The following is a 21581-nucleotide window of genomic DNA, read 5'->3' as shown; positions in this document are numbered from 1 at the left end:
ATATTAATCATGAAAATCACCCTAAGGCAAAAAAAAAAAAAAAAAAAAAAAAACAACCAAAAAAAGAGGTGAGGGGGGTAGAGTGAAAATAACTAGGGTTATTTTTTACATATGGCACAAAACACAAATGGAGATTTTTTTCTTTCTTCAATCAGACCTTGGCAAATATCATGTCAGAATTTCAAAATCTGTCCCTATAAGAATAAGCTGTTATTATTATCATTGCATTTTTAACATTAGTCCAAACAAGTTGCATAAACTAGCATTCTGATTTAACCCACATCAAGGCTGATATTCAGGATCCAGGACACAAATGTCATTCCTGATGCTTTTCAGCCCTTTAGAAGCACAGCCTGGCTGTAAGTGGTAATCTGATATGACATCTATTTATAATGTGCCATATTATGGGTATCTCTGCTCCAGAGATAACACCCTGGAATCATAACACTACCTAGATCCAATGTATCACTTTTCTTCCTTAGAAGACTTTTGGAAAGAACCATACATATTTGGTGCTTTTTACTCAGTTGTTACATGTTTGAAACTGCAGAGCAGCCATGTGCACTGAATTACTGATGGCAAGATCATGTATTTTTAGTTTTGTAGAAATAGTAGCCAAACTGTTGTGTGTTTTGCAATCTGCAGTGTTATTCCTGACTTTTTTTTTTTTTTTTTTCCATTTGAGGCAGAGGATTATTAGGGCTCCCTTAGGTTGTGTTGTTCAAAGCAAACTCAACAGTTTGTTGAAAACAGTAGTGTTTTCATTAGGGAAGGATGCATGCCTGAAAGAAGAGATATCATCCAGAAAGACCTAGACAAGCTGAAGAACTGGCACCGTTGGGAATGTCATGAGGTTTAACAAGACCAAGTGCAAGGTGCTGCACCTGGGTCGAGGCAACCCCCAGTACCAGCTCAGGCTGGGGGATGAGCAGATGGAGTGCAGCCCTGCCAGAAGGACTTGGGGGTGCTGGTGGGTGAGAGGCTGGAATGACCCAGCCATGGGCACTCCCAGCCCAGAAAGCCAAACGTGTCCTGGGCTGCATCCAAAGCAGCGTGGGCAGCAGGGCCAGGGAGGGGATTCTGTCCATTTACTCTACTCTGGTGAGAGCCCACCCTGCATCCAGCTCTGGGGTCCCAGCACAGGGACCTGTTGGAGTGATCCAGAGAAGGGATACCAAGATGATTAGAAGGATGGAGCAAGGAAATAACTGGGATTGTTTAACCTAGAGAAGAGATGGTTTCAGATTGACATAACTGGGACCTGTGGCGTTGCATTGTTTTCTCTGGTCCCGGGCAGCTCTGGAGAGCCTGGCTAGGGCGCTGTTTCTCGGCGGCACGGGGGCTGCCATGCGGCCTGGGTGCTTTTGCGTTCCACGCACCACAGTGGGGCTGGCTGCACTGTGTGGCTGGTGCTGGGATGGGACAAAGAGACAAAGGAAGGCGCACCTTGTCTGTGCGGTTGGCTGGAGAGTTTTTATTGTCGTGTGGAGCTGCGATGGAGAACGGCTGCTCCCTAGTGCCGCATGGACAAAACGGCGACGGGATCGAGGGCACATGGGATTTTATAGGGGGCAGGCAGACGAGGGCAGAAGCCCTCCCGCCCAATGGGGACAGGTGATGTGGCAGTGACGTGGACCACGGTAAACAACAGGAACACGATGGGGGCGGATACCGGGTTCTGGGACGAATGGGGACGCGGGGATGGGGTAACTGACAAGGAAATTTCAGGAATGAACAGGGGGTGGTTACTGGAGTGATGTGGGGAAGCTCCAATGGCAGGCAGCCTGGAGTAAACCATCACGGGGGGAAACACGGGAGTACATAGAACTGGCTAACTAACATTATAAAACTCTAATCTGAACACAACCCGGGATGCAACAGGGACCTTCCAGTATCTGAAGGGACCCTCCAAGAAAGATCGAGTGAGACTTTTTACAAGAGCAGATAATGATAGTACAAAGGGAAATAGCTTCAAACTAAAAGAGAGTAGAGTTAAATTAGGTGTTAGGAAGAAATTTTTAAAAGTGAGGGTGATGAGGCACAGGAGCAGATTTCCCAAATTTGTGAATGCCCCAGTGCTGGAGCCTTCCCCCAGATTGGGGTGACTCCGGGTGGTGGTAAAGTCTCTCCTCCAACCCGTGCCTTCAAAGAAAGACTCAGTAGTCTTCAGTCGTCTGGTCTCAAGGCAGTTTATTGCATGTTATCTCAAGGCACACAGACTCCTTCTCCCTCTGCGTCTCTCTCCATCTCCCTCCGTCTTCGTCTCCCTTCGTCTTCTTCTCCCTTCGTCTTCTTCTCCCTTCGTCTTCTTCTCTGTCTCTGTCTCTCCAACTCTGTCTCTCGAGGGGCTGGTGCCATCTTTTATATCACACATTACGTATTAGATGTTTATAGTTTTTCCCCAATGCCTATTACCTATGTTGAACAGTGACTTTCTACTCTAAACAAATCTGTGAGTGCCAACACCACCAAGAACATGGGGAATAGGAAGAAGAAAGAAGGAGGACAGGGCACGCCCAAATCCCTCCATCTTAGAACCTCTGACCCCCATGTACAAAACTCAGACCCCTCTGTACAAGGCCTAAAACCCCCCTGTACAGCACTCAAAAATCCTACCTTTCACTTTGTGACTACTTCTATTATAATATCTAAACTTTTGTGATTTCTTGTTCTTCCTGCAAGGTTGGTAAATTGTTCCATGGGTCAAACTCAAGACCACAGGGGTTTCTGGCTGCCTGCCAGGGTCTCAGAGGCTTCTGCCCTGGGCCCGGAACATCCAAGAGTGTCTGAGGGACACCTTGGGTTCCGACACCCCAGCTATGGTGGTGTTCAAGGCTGGATGAATCTCTGTGCAACCTGGTCTAGTGGAAGATGTCCCTGCTCATGGTAAAGGGGTCTATGATCTTTAAAGTCTCTTCCAACCAAAACCATCCTGTGATACTACAATACACTGATCTCTTCACTTATCCTGGCCTTGTTCTACTGTTTTGTTGCCATCATAAACCCTAAACTCATGAAGATTTACTTGTTAACATATGCCAAAGCTCATAGGACTATGAATATGGATAAGGAACTTTCATTTCAAACTCTACATAAACAGGATGATTACTGACTAATAATTATGGCCAAGGTCCACCAAAATAAAAAGCTGGAGACCAAAGCCATTGGGTGGCTCAAAAGCAGGCCCTGAGGCAGTCAAAACTATACCTTGAGAAAAATAGAAAGAACTTCTAAATACATAAAACTAAGGAAAAAAAAGAAACCAAAACAGAACTAGATCTTTTCTTGTTATAATGCTCAAGTAGAGAAAGGAAAAAGTGTTTCTAAAATACATACAGAGAGTAACCATGCCTTGCTCCTTGCTGTCTAGGATTCATGACAAACCAAAAACTTCCAGCAGGGAAAGTAAAGGGGAAATGAAATTGAACAGTGCCTAACTTTGCTGTGCTGCTTAAAGGAGAGAGAATATCTCAAAATAAGTTTGATGAATTGTAAGTTCAGCACTATGGGAAAAGTGGATCCTTCACTTTCTGGTTTTTAGTTCAAATGAACCAATTATTTTGCTGACCTCAGGGTCCAAATTTCAAAGAAAGCTGAAGACAGGCTTAGGCCTGCTGCTATGGCAAATTCCAAAATACCCAATTATTGACCTCAGGAGGAGTCAGCATTCCTGAGATTAGAGTCACTGGGAGTTTACTTCACAAACTCACTTCTAATAATATACTATAGTGCAGACACCATTAACCTGCCTTTTTCAGTTAGCAAATAAGATATGTCTCAAGGCAAAATAGTTATTAACAGCTAGTGGTAGGAGTTACATCGCTAATTGGAAACAGCAACATCTGCAGGGGAGTGTAATAAAAGCATATAACAAGTGAATGTGTCAGTGGATTACAGGGACTCTAGGTAATTGTTCCATAAGACAGCTTTAGCAGAAACAATGAATATTTCAGGACTTCATAGGTCCAGACTAATTCTGGTCACTGAAGAGTGTACCAAGGATTAACTCTGTTCTTACTAGTCAATTTGACCAGCATTAAACTGGCAGACATCCCAGATTTCCTTATTATTTGCACTGTATTTATTTCAATGTTTACATCATTCTGTAGCTAGCTAATTCACTTTTTTTCCTGCCAACTCATATAAGGATGTTGTTCAATAACAAAGCCCATTCACATCAGTTGCTTGACGTAGAGCTATTGTGTCCTAGCTGTCAGTTATTCTAAAACATCTTTAGACCTAAGTTATTTTAATATGAGTGACCTGATGCTTCTATACACAAAACTCTTGCACTGCTTTTATAATTAGATGCACAAAGCATAAGCCTGAAAACTGAGCACCTGCTGAGCACCCACAATCTCCTGGTGAAGCCTATCAGTATTACAGATACAGATGCTGAGATATTTAAACATACAGAAAATGTTCTTTGTTATTCTCCATGTCTGAGGTCATATTTTGCCTTCTGATCAAGCTGTGCTTCACACAATTGGAAGAGATTTCTAGACTTGTTTGAAAGAAAAACTCTTACAGAGTTTTCCCTGATTTCTCACTTTACATTTTACTCAGCTGTTTCTGAGTCTTTTCAGTGCACCTACTTCAGATGACTAAATAAATCTGTACTTCACAGCTCTTCTGTACACCATTCTAGTGTTTGTTTGCAGTTTAGAGGTGAATTTTACTTTGTGGGTGGCAGTGTTAGGTTTTATATTATGACTTACCATGTGCTGGCTGTTCTGTGGCATAGGACTTCTCAAGATGGACAGCAAATATATAGTTTTGTCACTTCTTGAAAACGTGTATTTGGCTCTGTTTCCAGAAACAGCAGTTCGATAGATAAGCAAGCATGTTCTTTTTGACTTAATGCCTGTTACTGTCTGGAACCAGATTATATTTCAAGCACCTTTTAATGCTTTTCTGTGCAAACTGTGAAGGGGGCAGCCCACATCCATTCAGCAAAAGCAAAAAAATCCATTCCCATGTTCAGATGAGGGGGGAAAAAACATCAATTCCCTTGTCCCTGAAGTTGCAGATGGCAATGATGCTGGTATTCTCAAGTTTTATGGAATAATACCTCTGTCCACTTCTTAAACAGGCAGTCTGCCAGGGGTATAAGTTGCAGCTGATACATCTAGGGGCCTTTCCACTTCTCATTACCACCTTCTTATTTCTCAAACCTTAAACAAGGTTTGTTTTAGTAGGACTACCACAGCCATCACAGTAACATGGTAGTCATTCATAATTTAGAAAGTGAGGTGGTGAAGCAGCTTGGGTGTATAAGGATTACCAGGCTACAAGAGGAGCACATAGCTGCCTTCTGCTTCTTCATATATCTGCTCTGAGATTTATATAGATAATAATGTCCTTTTACTAGATATACCACTTAAACTTACAAGCTGTAAAAAGAAAGACAAACCTCTTCGATGGTTTGAGAAGCAGATGAAATTCTTATTAAGCCTCCAAATGTTCCAGCTGCACTTTCAAGAAACTTTGGCCAAGGCAGGTAGAGCTGGTTGGGATACAGAGCTATTCCCATTGTGCCTTTCAAATGCCTTTGTGAGAATCGATGGTTCTGGTCAGAACTTTTTGTGCTTCCAGGTAAACAAGTTAGCAACTGCTAGAAAAGGGAGACAGTGATGTGCGCAGTATCCTGAACATCAGCTCTTAAAGATGTGAGTTTTCTCAAAACTGTGTAATAGGGATGTTTCTCCTTGTTGCTCTTCTCTTGTTGTAGCCAGATCCCCATCCCCAGGATATGTCAGAGGAGTTGGAAACAGAGAGTTAGATACTACTCTGCTACTAGTGAACCAGGGCAGAAATTGGCCACTCATTTAATTTGTGAACACTAAAAAACTCAACAACATTTTTTTTCAAATCTACAGCCTGCTCTAAGCATGTAATGTAGTCAAATTAAAGCCCTAATAAAGTATCTATGAAATGAAACCCAAACATGTTCATCTTTTGTAGTTCCAGCCTCCCCTTATGGAAAATGGCTGTATTTCAATCAGCCACATGTCCAAGGTTGTTCTCACAAATCTGATTCCTTCCCTTAAATGGGATCCATCCGAGAATGTGACACTGTTGTTTCTCTTTCTGCAGACCCACATGACAGTCAGAAACAGCACTCAAATGAGCTCAGTCTCTCAACTGTGGTCCTCCTTAGAGACACTAAGCCCTTCTAGAACAAGATGAAGATGTTCACATTTGGAGAAGCCAGCAGTGCTGGGTTGCTCGGGACAGCTCTGGCAGCCAGGGATAATGGTGCAGTGCAGCATTTTGACATGCCAACAGCACTGAAGGCAGCTTTGAAGAGCAAAGTCCCTCTAAACCACCAGAGTGGTGTAGAGAGCTGCAAGTGGAAATCACAACTGAGCAGAGCTCTGAGTGCAGTGTCCTTAAATGGGAGAAGCCAGGCTGACTCCTTGGCATCACCCACCTAGCTATCCGCTGTTACAGACACTCAGCATGACACAGCAGAAGAGAATGGGTGAATAGTTTCAGGGATCTAGTGACACTCATTTCTATTTAACTCTCTTTGCATTAATCAGGCTGTTTAAGTGGACCCTGATGTAAACATAAATTGAGTTTCTCTGGAGCTGTTTATTTGCTTCCCTGGGAAGTTTTTGCACAGCAGAGACAAAGCTGTCTCTTATTAAAGCTTCATCTGACCATGAAAGACTAAAATACTGGAATAACTGATGATTATCCAGATATAAATAACAGATTGATTCTCCTAACTCTGCCTCACCTTCTCTTACCTTTCCCCAGGAAACATCAGTATAGGGCAGATTGCTAGAAAATATTGCCAGAATTTATCTCAGTGTCTTGTCACTCTGTAGGTTCATGCTGTTTGCACAGTCAAGGTGTCAGGATTTTCAGCTTTGTCAACTTTTTTTCACTCAGCCTTCCAATGTCATTAATTTCCCAGGCTTTGATATGACACTGATATGATTCAGGAAATTATTTTTTCAACTGTTTATTGTGTGAATTAAGTACTGGTAAGCCTTGTTGTTTGTACCCTTCCCTATGGTTCTACAAAGCTAAATCAATGACTTTATGTAGCAGATGAAATTGGTCATTATAATTTTTAACAAGTATTAGCTATTCATGATAGTTAAATGTTTCCCATTATATTGTTCATGATAGTTAAATGTTCCCCATTATATTGATAGCAACAGCTGGTGTTCACAGACATGGCTTCTTGTTCACCTTTTATTGCATTTTCCATGTGGAACAGTGTTCCTGTCTGAACAGTCCCTTGCACCTAGTATTTCCTAATAGCTATATCTGTGTCACTCTGTGCTTTAGACCTTCCTCAAAACATCAGGACTTTTTTCTCTTCTGCCATATCTATGGAAAGGAGTATAATTTAGACTGCCAATATGGCCTTTCCTGTGCTATTATCTTTCCTGGAGGCTGACTTTTTTTGCTCCATCTACTGACCTTCTGGATACATATAGAGTGATACTGATGATACTGGTGGGCACTTGGCTAGTAGTTGCAACTTGCTGCTACTTGCAAGGATGTGGAATATAGCTGTCACTGTCTGTCCCTGGTCCGGTTTCCTCTATAGCAGGTATTCCCTGCATTCAATTTCACCACATCGCCACAAAGGAATCCCCTTGTGGGAATCTGAGAATTGTCACAGCCTTAGTGAGAGGTCAGTTTGTGCATCAGTTCTGGACAGGAAAGCAGCATAACGTCTCATACAGGTATTTGAAGACAAGCAGCTGGAGGGAGATGAGAGGCTCTGCTTCACCTCTCTCAAGTGGTTCTGCACGTGTCAGCTGGGCAGAGCCCCCTGGGGGCCTGCCTGCCCCTATGGCCATGGGACATAATGTGCTTCTGCCCAAGGCTGTGCCAGACATGGGCCTGTCCTTTACACTAGTGCTGAGCAGAGCGTGAGGAGATGTGGTCCAAGAGAAGGATGCCAGGAATCAGCTGCCATGGCAACAATGCAACACTTTTCTACCACAACTGCTCCTGCTGACTTGGTCAATCAGCATTACAGTTTTAAGAACACTCTGTTTTCAATAGTTTGCTCTAGCATTCTTCTATCAACAGCTTTTCAGAGGCTGGAAATGTTTGGATATTAATACTTTAAGCTACTTTTAAAATTATGAATACAGAAAAAATGCAGACACTTTTGTTACAGCTTAAGCCACCCTAAGTTCTTATTTTCTTCTAGGCCAAAATATTTTTAATCAGTTTTTCTGTATCTGGCAAGAAAATGCCTGTCTGGCTGAAGGAGAAAGAGTGAACACACTATATAGGCCAGAGAGAGGCTTTCCTCAGGCTTTAATGGTCTGAAAAGTGGGGTGCCTTTTGTTGTGATTTTGTCACTGTTGGAGTCCCCTCCCTAACAGGTGATCAAGTGAGCGGGGGCAACCATGGTAAGGTTGTTTGAGTCAATATACTTTGGCTGTCAGAGCATTCCCTCAGGCATGGCTAGGATCTGGATGCTAGAGCTGTCACTTTTGCGGTTTCATAGTTTAGGCCTTTCTACACAGCCTGCCTGGTTTTCCAGTGCTGCCCCACAAATATTCCTGGGCTGCTTTAAAAAGAACTCAGCACTCAGTACCTTGAAAATCCACACTTTGATTTCACACCTAGAGCAAAAATGCCATTAACCTGCTCCATTTCAACTGGGGATGGTGGGAATGGACCCCCTATTAAAGGAGACAAATTAAAGGATGAGAATGTAACTCATGGAGGAGATGAACAAGAAACTGGAAAATGAAACTGGTTAATGAAACTCAAGGTGGCCAAGTGCAGAAGTCATGTTCCACCTCAAGGCTGCTAATTTACTGTTCCTTGATACACTCAGGTATATTGATGTCTCTGATGTTAAAAATTCTGATAGAGAGACTTTAGATTGATTTGAGTTACTGGGAATGATGATTCATTAAAACCACAACTCCATTACAGAGCCTGGCTGCTCCTGCTTGTGCAGCAGTATTTCAGGTTTGATACCGTCCAAATAATTATTTTTGTTTGTTAGAAAGCCATGGTGTTTTACAGACAATTGATCTGTTTCTGATGAATCATTGAAAGAAATAATGACCATGCTCACCTTACCAGGAATTTGGAGGCCCGGTGGGAGGATGGCAGGGGGGGCTAGCAGGCGGGGAGAGCAGGAGGAGGAGGAGGGTTACTTACAACTGGATTTTCAGAGGTAGGTCTCAGATGTACTATCAGGTAACAAGTGGATTAACCAGTTATTGTGCATTAGATGAACTGTGGTAATCAATCCTGCATTCATATTAGTCCAGAACAAACTTAATCTAAACACATCAGCTGACTTTTGCTAAGGCCACTGACATGGCCTTGAATCTGCTATTAGAACTCAAATACAGTCCCTTATGGTCAGTCTGATTGTCAGACAGGATACAGACAATCATACTCAGGCGTAGAAGAAGTTTGAGGGCATGGAACAGGTATCAAATGCGTGATACAGAGGAGTGAAGGGACACAACAAATTTAGAATTGCAAACTAGACCTGCAGTTAAAGACAGGAGAAGCCACCTCTAAAGAGACAGGAGCAGGACATAAGGGTAAATCCGTAGGGAATGTCAGTTCAAATAGCTGAACTTGCTTCATGCTCTTACCCGAGGCTGCCCAGAATATGTTAGGAGAATAGAGGACTGTTGGGCTGGAGCTGGGCTGACAGATGTACTTCCAATATTTAAGATGTAGGAACCAATACTTCCAATATTTAAGATGCAGATATCACTGCTTCAAAACTTGGTTTCAGTTTGCCTGCATGACTTGAAAAGGGGAGACCAGGTGATAGCTTGCAATACGTGGAGCTATCTGTCACTTATGGTATGTTGGAAAGAGTGTTTTCTGCAGTTATTGAGAAGCTTCCAAATGGGTAAAAAAGTTGCTCTTTATCCCTCTGATCAAATACAGCAATAATAATAATAATAATAATAATAATAATAATAATAATAATAATAATTTCAATCCCTACAAGACCTTTCTCTCTCAATTTCTGCTCTAGATTTTCAGGCTAGACTGAAAACTCATGGGCTTTTTCCTGTTGAGTGATCAGTGGTAAGTCTGAGTAACTTATTTAATTTTTTTCACATATATTAGGAGAATAGGATAAGAGGAGAGAATTAAATTAAAGAATCCCTAAGAAAATTCATTGACCACCTGCGCAGCACACACAATGCAAAACGAAGACAACCCCAGCTGACAGGAAACTTGGCTAGAACTGCCCATCTTTCATAGTTACATGCATTATATTGCACAGAGAAGTAAGGCTATAAAAAACTAACTTGTCCAAGTAATTTTCCTTGCTTTCTTTTCATGAAGGAAAGTAGAAATAGGGAGGTCAGAATGACAAAGAATTTTTTTAATCAGGTGAACAGAAGATCCTCAGGTGGTGTAAATCTGCATTGCTCTGGGGCTGCCCTGATAGAAAACAAGTAGGAAATTAGATGAAAAGTCTACTGTAAAATCTAAAATGTAAACAACACACAAAAAAAAGGAAACATAAAACTCCACAATGCACAAAATTTATAATCAGATGGTGTTTAATTCAAACCATCTTGACAATTCAAATTTCAGGTCAGATTCAAGACAGAAGGTTGAGAAACTAGAATGTAATGCCATTTTTGCACTCTCTGCTTATACCTCAGTAGGAAACAAAAAGCAGAATTCAGCCCTAAGGCGCTAAAAACCTATATTTTTCAACTCAAGCCTTTGTTCTGTTGTTTTTTGACATGGTTTGGTGGGTCTTTTTGGAAGAATGGCAAAAAAAAAATTCTGCTAAAGTAGTACATACACTTCCTTTATTTTTTTTACCTATATGAATCCAAAACATAGATTGAAACTCTAAGTAACATTTGTGTATTAAAAGAAATTACTCCTGGCAATGTTAATGACAAGTTTCAGCTTGATGTGATTTAAAATGGGCAAGTTACAAAGCCCTAAAAAAATGGGGTTTTATAATGGAAATGCTGACAGACCCTTAACTACAGCAGCGTTGCTGGGCGCCACTCTAATAAAAGGTGGCAAGGATCCAGAAGTATTCACAGCTGCATGTCTAAACTTTATTAAGTATCTGACTATAGTTTGCAGGTCTTCGCCAGATCATAACTCACTTAATTCTGACACATTCCAGTTTATAATTAGTGTTGTACTAATATGTTCCTAACTGGTACCAGCATATTCCTAATTTTTTTTTCTCCTGTAAAACAAGGCCGTTCCCCAAAACCAAGGTTGCACTGACATTGGTGCTTTTTATTAGTACTTTTTATTTTTTGGTCCTTGGGCTAAAATAATTCATATGTTAAAGGCCAATGTCTGTAAATGAAGCATGATGAACACTGAAACATCTGTAATTCCCAAGGCAGAAGAAAGGAATTTCCAAATTTATCTAAGCAAAGTATTTTACTTGCCTTTGCATTCAGAGAGAAAGCAAATTATTCTGAAAATACATCAGTAATAGTTTGCAATTAGAAAAGAATTGTATAAACAAAATAAGCAAACACAATTGTTTCAGTAATTTGCCAAATAATAAAATAACTGTACTAGTACGTTGAAGGTGCAAACATATTTATTTAAATCTCCTGTTGGGTGCCTGTCATCTGAAAACTTGGACATTTTGGGTAAGCAGATATTTCCATAGTTAATGTTTTATGATACTACCAATCTTTGGAACATGAACCCTTTATATGCAGGATTGATCATTACTGACACTAAAATTCTAGCTTCTTGTTTTCCATGCTCTTGGCAGTTCATTTCCAGTGGCTGCCATTCATTTCCAAGCTGCTTCATTGTCTGCTAACGGTGGTTTTGGAGTTGCCAAGGAAGGTGTACTACCATAGTGTGTAATAGAAATTTCCAAATATTGGTATTCTATTTGAGCACTATTCTGGAAAGCTTTCCTAGGGTGCTTCTGCTGAGAACTGAAAGGGCCATGGGAGCAGCACTCGTGATAGAGCAGCTATACTCTTATGACAGTGCATTGAAAGACGGAATTTTCAGTGAGAATTCTTCCCTTCCTTCATAGAGCGACAACCCTCCCACTCTCTTTTGGAAGAATAATTTGCTGTAATAATAAGTAAATAAGTTGTTATTTGCAACTAAGATCCTAAACACAACTCAAAGAAAAAAAATCTAGTAGGATTTTGCATTCTGTAAGCTGAATTAATGAGGAACTGAAATACTAAAATATAAGACTTTTTTAATCTATCTATATTTGCCACAGCAACATGATAAGGTATGTTCAGTTGCTGATTCAGTAAACAATTCTATTTTATCAAGTGTAGCAATAAAGAATGCAAACAGAGAATCTGTACTATGGGATGGATTAAAGCGTCATTATAGCACTTTGCTTTGATGGTATTAAAAAACAAGACAGATGATATACTTGCATGGTGGTCAGTATTAAATGCATGATTTGGAGTCTATGAATAACTAATTGTGGAAGTTTCTTTAACACATTGGATTCCTGACTTTCTGTAAACAGTGTACATTAGCTCCTCAGTGGCTAAAAAATCAGTACTTTTCAGTAACTAGTTTGTAGAGAGAAACCAAGATGGACAAAGCCCTCCCATATATAGCACAGGGTTTTGTAAAGTTTAAGAGCACTAACTTTCTCCTTCATCATCAACTTTATTTCACAAAAAAAGTATACACATTCACTTGAAATGCTGCCCCCCCCCTTTTTTTTCTGATTCAAGGCCACAGGCACAACATGCAGCTGCTTAGCACTCAGCCCCACATAAACCTTACAGCCTTCAATTAAATTACAGACTAATGTTTGACTCAAATTCGAACAAGTATGAACATACATGGAGATGACAACAGGTGATAATTCTGCAATTTTCAGAAGAAAGCAAAGGAAATAAAGAGTAAAGAAGACAAAAAACTAATGAGATTAAAGAAAAACAGTTTCAGCTTTATATTTAAAAAGGCTTTTGGCACATATTGTGGAAGAGCTGACTTCTATTAATATATTTTCCATTTTCCAAATTACTGCTTTTAGAAATTTAAACAATCTGACAAGTCAAAAATATGTTACCTACCTGCCCAATATTTGTACACAGAGGTTTAAGTGTCTGCTGCTGGCAGGGTTTGTGTTAATTTCGTTTCTACATTACCAAGAATGGAAAAAAAACCTCTTTTTGGCCTCACAGTTTGTTCAAGAGTCCAACTGCCAACCTTCAATCACTAATCTTAAGGGAGTAAACTATGGATCTACCATACCTATGGCTGTGTCAAGCTTCATGCTGAAAGGAGAGAGAACTATTTCTATTACAGTGCAAATTTCAATGGATCATTGTTTTTAGGTAAAAATGAATTTTCTTAGAATTTACTAAAAATTATTAATTTCCTTATGAATTTAAATAGCTTTTGGACTATTTTTAAACTGTCTTTAAAGAAACGTAGTGCAAGACTCAGACCTGGATCACATCTGAAGCGATCATAGTCAGATCACAAAAGCACTTCAAAAATTGGGCTGTTCAGCCTGGAGAAGAGAAGACTCTGGATAGACCTTTCAACAGCCTTCTAGTAGCTGAAGTGGGCTTAGAAAATGAGATGGAGTGACTTTTTATGTGGGCAGATAGTGAGAGGGACAACTGGTTTATACAAAAAGAAGGCAGATTTATATGAGATATTAGGAAGAAATTCTTTACTCAGAGACTGGTGAAGCACTGGAACAGGTTGTCCAGAGAGGTTATGGATGCCCCATCTCTGGAAATGTTCAAGGCCAGGCTGAATGAGACCCTGAGCAATTTGATCTAGTGAGTCGCATCCCTGTCCAGGGCAGGGGTGTTGGAACGAAATGATCTTATGGTCCCTTACAAATCAAAGCACCCTATGATTCTTTGATTCTAATAGGCACTTTCTCTCTGTCCACTGCTCTCTCTCAACAGTTGTCTGCCATTTTGCTCTTTTGAGTTCTTTCCATTGGTTTTTATAGCTAGCAAGTCTGACAATTTCTGAAAGATTCCGTTCTACATGTTCAGGGCTTTGAAACCTTCATGCACATGATCCAATGTTCCCCTCTGTAAATAAGATTTAGATTCTTTTCTGTGCATTTGTTTTCTTAATGGAAATTAAGATTCATGCAAAAACATTTGAATCTTCAGGAAATACATGTCCTGGAGTTATTAATCTCCTCTGAAACAAAAAATTTAGTCCATCTAAGAAGGACTGAGTTACTTTAATCACTGGCCTTTGTGTAAAAGGCAAGGAGACATATTGATTGACTAAAAGGCTACTTGACAATCATTTTGTCTTCAGTCATAGATTAAATTGTTTCATGTGTATCATTTTCAATCTATCATTAATATTTCTCTCTTTCATCTTCCTTTGTCTTTCCTGTTTTCATTTCAATTTTCTGTTGCTGGAGACTTTGAAGGGAGAGCCAAAATGACTATCATCGAGAATTATCAGTTCTGTGAGCAAAAGTACTCTCCCACCACTTCTTCGTGATTTTTATTTCCTTTTCTGGCACTCTGTTCTCTGCACACACATGCACAATGTGGTGTGTGTCCAAGTCCTCTGAAAGATGAACTCCATGTCTGTGGATGTAAAAGCAGAACTTCTGCTCTAAATGATCCTGGTTTCATGTTTAACTTTTGCCAAGATGATGACACAATAAGTAACTATGCGCAGGGAGAGAGTGCAAAAGACTTCAAGACTGATCTTGAAGATGAGGAAAGATCCTTTATTCTTATATTTTATTTAGTTTGAACTCTTTGTTTCAAATAAGGTTGCAAAATTTCATAATGTTCAAATCATTGCATCTGGTCTGTGCTTGTCTGAATTTTCACTGAATTTTCTTCAGTTCAAGCCAAGAAGATAGGTCCCAGAGCTGTTACCACAATTGCTGATACTTGGTGCTGAATTTGCTGAATCATGAAGGAAAAAAAACAAGTGAGGAACTCAAACATTCATTTCTGCAGAGATATTTGTGACTTGAGTTCACCAAGCCTTTGAATGTGCTGTACCCAACCCTTTCAAAAATACTTGTTTCCAAGGGAAAAGCCCAACTTGTGTCCATGTTCATGACATTCTGGAGGGGCAGAGGTACTGCTCTGCTCTGCAAGACAGTGTGGAGATGAAAGCAGTAGAATTGAATTGTTCAGGCAAGGAGAGGTTTAGTCATATTTAAAAACAAAGAAACGGAGGGTGAGACAGCTACACGACAGAAGCAGGCCCTTCACCTGCCTCCTCAGGGCCTCCACAAACTATTTCTCTGTGACTGCTTTGTCTTTCCAGGATCACGCAGCTCTCGCCATCACCACCACCACTACCACCACATTCCTATGTCCCAGCATGATGTACTGGGAAAGTATCAGTGCTTAAGAGCTGTGGGACCCCACCAGCTCCCAGAGCTCCTAGGGCAGTGCTGCCACTCATGGCAACCTCTGCCCTGACCTAAGTGGGGCCATTTGACTCACCATGCCCATAAAGTCCTTCCAGTGCTGCTTCTTTACCACTGTTTTAATGAAAATGAGCTCAGCTTAAGAAAATATACTGTATTGAATTGTAAAATTTTATTGTGTGCCATGACTAAATAATTTTCAAGCACTGAGTCACATGGAGTTTTGTTTTCCTGTTTAACACTATTGGCAACAAAGCCAGTTTTTTTATCCAGACCATATTGTGCAATAGTCATAAGAAAAGAAAACCCTCTAAACCTTTGTAATCTAAAATTACACTTGCAAAGCATTATCATATATCTTATTTAAAGTGGGGTAAAATGTTGGTTTTTGGGTTTTTCTTTTTTTTAGGCAACTTAAAAATCTTCCATTCATATTCATTTCTGATACAGCAGAATCCAAGGAGCTGAGAAAGAGCAGATGTTGTCCAAACGGGACTAATTTACCCAGACTGTTATTTTAAAACATAGTAAATGCAAATACAGCATTTAAAATTACTCATGCCTCAGGCAATATCTTTTGCTCAAGCTATATTAACAATTTTGAAACAATAGCAGTCTACAATATGTAGGGGTAAATTTTCCCACCCTCTCAGATTTGAAGTTCCTCCTGTAGCCAGATAGCTTATGCTTTTGTAATTATACAGTTAAGCATTTGTGCACTTTGAGGTGCTCTCAACTTCATCTCTGAGCATCAGACCTACAGCACTGTGAGTAAGTCAAACATGGTGTATTTCATGGTCTGTTTCTTCAACTTATTTCTTCAGTCTGTATAAAGATACATAATCATAGCTGATCTGTGGAAATGTTGATTTTCTTGACATCAGAAGTTGTCTTTGCCATTTTTGTCTAAACTTTCTGTGGAGGAGCAAACTTTTATTGAGTTTGTGCTACCAGGGTTGTCAAAATGTTCAAAATACATAAAGAGGCTGTGCCTGCAGTGTACTTCCATGTCACATAGAGATATTTGATTCAGCTAATATATTGAACACATCAGACCTTAACTATATATATTTCTCCTCTAACTTTTACTGCAGAGTTTATCAACACATAAAAAAAGCATCTCAAGAGATGACAGCTACAGCGAAGCAGCTAACAGGAAAAGCCAAGGCAGTTGGTCAGGGTGACAGAAGGATGTATTAAGAGCAGCTGCACTTGGAACCCACAACATTCACCACACCTGTGCATGCTGTTGGCAGCCTTAATCACAGAATCACAGAATATTCTGAGGGACCCATAAGTCCAGCTCTTAAGTGAATAGTCCAGATGGGGATGAACCGACAACCCTGGTGTTATTAGCACTGTGGTCCCAGTATTTAATGCTGATGTCCATACCTCCCTGGGCCATCCCCACTCCTACCACTCTCCCCACAACCCTCACTTTCACAGAGCTTCATGACTTCCATGGGAAGAGAGCAAAGTACAGAGAGGCCACAGGGGTAAGACGCAAAAATGAAAGGATGGGGTTTGACGGGCTGAGTCTGTGGTGGCAGGAAAAGGAGAAATGTAAATATTTGCCAACGCAAGGAGATCCCATCCAGGGCAGCAATCATAGAATTAGCAAAGCCAGCAAGTCCCTTGCAGGAAGCAAGCAAACCATATACTTCATGTACCATTAGGCATCTGACCTAATTGCACAGAATTACCCTGGGAAGTGCCTGCATCTCTCTCTGTTGACTTTAAGGTATGTAGTGTTGATCCTCTGAATCATACCTAAGTGAGATGTCCAAATTTGATGGTGTGAATAACCCTCTAGGAGTAATAAATAAAACTGTGCACAGCTTAGAACTGGCAGGAAGTATGTTTTGATAGTAGTCATGTTTACAATTCCCAACTGAATAAGCATTATTCTTAGATTTGACATTGTTATGAGAAGACTTGCAGTCTATAATTTCAGTATCTCTTTCTACAAATGCTGTGAAGTTTACATAGCATTTCAACTGGTTCCCTAACTGTCATGGACAGTAGTATTTGCAATGATGCCTTAAGTTTCAGCTTTCATATTTTTCAGATTCTGTGCTGCTTTAGTGTATAGTTCTGAGCTTCATATTAAGTGTTGGTAAGCTCTCTTCACAGAGTAGGTAGACAAAACAATTCCTTTTCTAGCCTGGGACCAAGGACAATTGATACAAGTTTCAGGACCTGAAGTATAAACAATGAAGAGAGAAAAACAAGTTGAATTGAAGAGAGAAAAACAAGGAAGATGGAACTTCATAACCTAAAGTTGTAATTGGACAATTAACAGCAATATGTAAATGGACCAAAATTAATAAAAGTGTGAGACCCTGTGACCCCATGAAATGGTCCATTTTGTGACCATTTTGGGTCCATCTTAGGTGTAGCCCTGGCTGGGCTCCTGTGCTGCCCAAGGTGTATCCTTTAAGGCCTTTTAGTAAATACCTACTTTATTCTTTAACTCGGTCTAGTCTCTGTTCCAGGTCAGCCTCTCAAGGCATCAGCAAGGCCAGAGTTTGGAAAAAGTGTCTCATTAGGCTGTCTCAACTCCTGCACATCAGGAGTTCAATTCTGATTAAAGATGGTCAATTTTTTCCATTTTTAATTCACAGTCTGAAGCAGTGAAAGGTCATCTGACCTTCAGGAAGAAGGTTTAGTGTTCCCTGAAGGCCAGACTCCTTTACTACATCTAAGGATGAATATCCCAAATCACTAGTCAGGTCTGAGCTTTTTCTGGTACTTGAGCCATGATTATAAAAGATGAAATGTGCTCTTAGTTTAGTGGTCTTCTATAGGATATAGGATTTCCAGAGTTCTTTCCTGGTCACTCTTGTGCGCTACAACTGTGTTGCTTTCGATCCTGATTTGATCAACTAACTTATCTACAATACTTACCTCTGACATGACATGCAGTACCAGAAAAAAATCAGTCTGAAAGTTGCAGAAAGCATAACTTTAGATACAGCATAACAGCATCTACAGCATAACTGTAGATCATTTAGTAAATGAAAACATAAATGGAGAGAGTGAATGTTCTCTCTGAACGGAAATAAAAAGCCACTCCAGAGTAATGGGATTTGAAGATGTTAAAGTTTTCTTGCTTGCTTAAAAAGCACTGCTCTTGGCTTTTTCCTTGTCTGAATTGACTAATTATCTTGGCATTTATTACTTCAGCTAGCAGTAAGGGTGCAGTTTTTGTATTCCAATCTTTGCTCTCTTCCTGGTTAAATAATAAAAATACAAGACTGAAAACATACTTGCCTACACTATGTATATTGCAGCTGTTTTTCTTCTGTGCTCTACCTTCTGTATATCATATAGCACTATATATGCTATGTAGTTGTCTCCTGTGCAAAAAGAAACAGTAGACAGTAGAAGAGTAGTGTTAAATCAGTACCCACTTAATGCACAAAGAGCATCCTTCAAAATTTGGGCACCATCAATATAAAGAGAAATAGATATGCTACCTTTCTCTTGGTCATGGTGTATTGTTGGAGCTGAGAGACAGTAGTCCATTAAAGCCTCTTTTGCCCCCTTGAACAAAAGGAGGAAGAGTGCTTTGATATTCAAAATTTGAGCTGAGAGAGGTTTTAATTCCTTCCTGCTGTTACGTGCACTTCTTTATGTTACAGCATGACTACTGAGTCAGGCTTGCAGAGCACAGGTAGACTTCTTGGTCACATCACTAAATGTAGAAATCTTAAGTGGCACATCTGGGTTCACCTTCTATTAAAAAAAAAAAAAAGTGCATTAATATGGAGCAAAGCCTGTCTTATGCACTTCAGGAATCTACAAGGATAGGTGTCGTAGAGGACAAGACAGATAGAAGGAGAGAGAGGGAGAGGGAGATAGGCATGCAAGCAGGCAGACATTAGGAAATCTGTCCTTGACCTTCATATGCCAAAGAAATTATTTTTGTTTGAGGTGGGGGGAAAGTCAACCCCTTAAGGGAAAACAGAAGACGGGAGAGAGGTAATAAGGAAATGAGTCAGACACAAAGAATTGTTGGCAAATACAAGCACTTCCTAGTAAAGGAGGACAGTTTTCAGCTGATCTAATGTTAAAAACCACAGATAATATGTGCCTGGTTTTTATTTAGTCCCTCGTGCAGCTAGAAATATTAGAGTTTAATATATGGCCAAAAAAAAGTGAGAAGGAAGACCCTTTTCTCCCTCTTCACTGCTTCCCCAAATCACACAGGGGAGCAAGATGAAAATCTGAATCACTGATTTAATTTGAGGGTTAGTTTTTTTCAAATTTTTTTTTTCCTCCTCAGCGAGGCACTTTGAGAAGTTGTTTCACTGTAACCTTTAAAAAGGTAAAACATGTGGTTTCTTCAGAGATGTTTCTAATCAGATTGAATTAACTTGTGTAACTGTATAAATACAATGACGATAACTGATATTTTATTTTAGATGTTATTAACCAAGGAACACTGAACTACTCTAGATTCATTAATAAATCCCTGCGGTCCATCTTGCTTCAGAATCTGCTGGATCTGAAAGAGCCACACAGTTCTTCACAATCCTTCCAAAAACTCAAATTAATTGCAGTATGCGGAGCTGGTCAACACCTTATCCAGATCCTAAACACAATAAAGTAACCAGTATAGGATCAAAGCATAAAGCCTGTGGCTTATCACTATTGCTAAATCAAAGTTGCAGTTATGAACAGCAGAAACACTGGGGGCACCTGCAAGTTTTCAAGTAGAAACACTTTTAGTCAAAAATTAAGAAGGACATATTTTTGCTATCTTGGAAACAAACTATGAGGGAAAAACAGGAGGCTATTTACTCACAGGATACAATTGCATTTAAGGATGGCCAAAGTCAAGCAAACGAGGGATAAGTGTGAAAGATCCATAGTTTGTGAGGGGAGATGCGCTGTAGAAACACTAATCAAATAATTATTATGTTGGTATAAGCCTTTGTTGAGAAGTCACTATCTTCAGCCACTAGACATTTGAAGTCCTGCTTTTTCCTGTGAGATACTGACTGAATATACTGGTCTGAGTTTACACTTGTCAGTCTGCGGAATCAGAAACTGGGGAGGGATCTCCATGCCATGACTCCCAAGTTAGAGAGGTGCTATAACCTGGAAGGCAGAGCACCTCCTCTGACAATGTCACTAGAATTTAAATAGTTATGCAACAAGGTGGTTTTTATTAATCTCATTGTCAATTCCCCATTGACTGCATCCCCATTCCCTTGTGAGGTGGAAGGAGATTATTTCCTTATTAAATATATACATATACTTAATTTCTAGTACAATTTCAGTTGTAGTAACTCATCCACATAATTTTAACAATGATGTCTACAGCAGTCTCTTGGCTAGTCTGAGAGGGAGAGAACTAAACTGTAGCATATAGTCCTGTCTGCCTTTCAATGACATGTGTTTCATAGGAGGTAAGATGAGGCTAGCCTGTATTTGATCCTTTTGGCTTTGACCTACTAGCATATGAGCCTAAGCCATTGTCTTCTTCCTTGGGTACAGCTTATGAGGAGGTATAGTGCCCAAATGAGGAAAACTATGCATTAAGAAGGACATTTTTAAACTTCTTTCCTTGAAGACACAAATGTCTCTCTGTGCAGGTCTTGTCAGGGGCTAAGGGGAAACATTTTTATCATACCTCATGGTTGAAACACTGTGATTGTGGTGAATGAGTCTAGTTATATTCTTCATTCCATGTTTCTATCATGGGTGTTTCAATACACTTTTCAATATATATTTACAATATAGATGTCTCTCTGGAATTGAAACAGTGTTGATCCTCAGTTTTGCTTTGGATGTCAGACAGAATGAGGGCAAAAGCAGTCAAGCAGCACCCTCTCCCACTGTCCTGGATGTTGCTAAGATGTACCTAAATGATAACGGCTCTCTAAGGATACCTACATGTGGAAGTATCCTGATGGAGACCTCCTCACTGGAGCAAACCCACAGCAACCACCTAATTCCACTGCAATTCAGAATAAGACAAGCCAGTATTACTGATTGCTCCTACTGGCTACTAGTAGTCAGCCCAAAAAGCCTCAGTGAAACAAACTTAAACAAGAAATTAGCATTGACATTGTTCAATATGTATTATTATTATTATTATTTCGTATTGCAAACACATTTCAAAATGGAAATTTTTTTTGAAAATGCATTTGCAGATATATGTATATGACAGCTTAGCTCTGTGCCTTCTCTGAGCTACAACATAACCATTCTATTTGTTTTTTGT

The sequence above is a fragment of the Vidua chalybeata genome, chromosome Z, assembly GCF_026979565.1.
Source record: "Vidua chalybeata isolate OUT-0048 chromosome Z, bVidCha1 merged haplotype, whole genome shotgun sequence".
NCBI classification, from domain to species: Eukaryota; Metazoa; Chordata; class Aves; order Passeriformes; family Viduidae; genus Vidua; species Vidua chalybeata.
The sequence above is the reverse complement of the archived record's forward strand: the minus strand, read 5'-3'. Positions refer to the sequence as shown.